We start from the raw sequence: 913 nt of genomic DNA, 5'->3' as shown, positions 1-913 counted from the left end.
GGATAATTTGGTTTGCTTTTTATTTGATTGTAAATGTACTGTATATACTCTTTTTATTTCTTTACTAAAATGGCCTGAATCTTGTGATCCAGGCTCGGCAGTTAGGGAAATGTCCTCACAGTTCAACAATTACAAAAAAATTGTATCTGCATAAACCCTATATGATCCAGAGGATCCTAGAGATAATAGGACATAATCCTATAATCAAGATGCTGTCTTACTATTGATGTATGTATTGGTAGAATTATAGTGGTACCTGCTATACCTATGCCCCTTTTATATGACCAAATATTTGATGAACTTCTATTTCACTTCCCTGAAATTGTATACATCTACCAAGCATATTGTTAGCTAGTATTCTCTGTTCTATCATTGTTCTACTAGCTAAAATATCATACATATTGTTTAAGGTATATGTAGAAAAACTGTTATCAAGGCCTATGTGCAATACCTAGGTGATGAGCTAATTGACTTTCTGAAATTGATCTTAACTCTGATCTGATTCAATGACACCTATTGCCAGATTTCCCTCAGTGGAGGCTATTGGCATTCTAAGTAACAGCCCTCTTCTGGCATCACTTCTTTCATATTGAGCATTTACATGCCTTAGAATGTTGAATGTTTGGCCAATAACTGTACAGGGAAAAGCCACTTCTTTGCTTCTGCCACGTTCAGGTGCATTCCTATTATGCCTTAGAGCAGGTCTTGCGCTGGTGATGCCCATATCACAAACTTTCCCTAATTCTGCTACTGTGGATCAATTTACCACACCTTTCCCATTAAAGCAATGTCAGTTTCAGAATGTTGAACAAACCACTAAATACACAATTGAGCTACATATATTTGAGCTGTTTTACCTGCTTATGGCTATCAGAATCTGCTTAGACAGCCTTGATATCAAGCAATCCTACTA

This window comes from Staurois parvus, unplaced genomic scaffold (genome assembly GCF_062004578.1).
Source record: "Staurois parvus isolate SC_StPar_1 unplaced genomic scaffold, SC_StPar_1.0 ptg000155l, whole genome shotgun sequence".
In the NCBI taxonomy this organism is placed as follows: Eukaryota; Metazoa; Chordata; class Amphibia; order Anura; family Ranidae; genus Staurois; species Staurois parvus.
The sequence above is the reverse complement of the archived record's forward strand: the minus strand, read 5'-3'. Positions refer to the sequence as shown.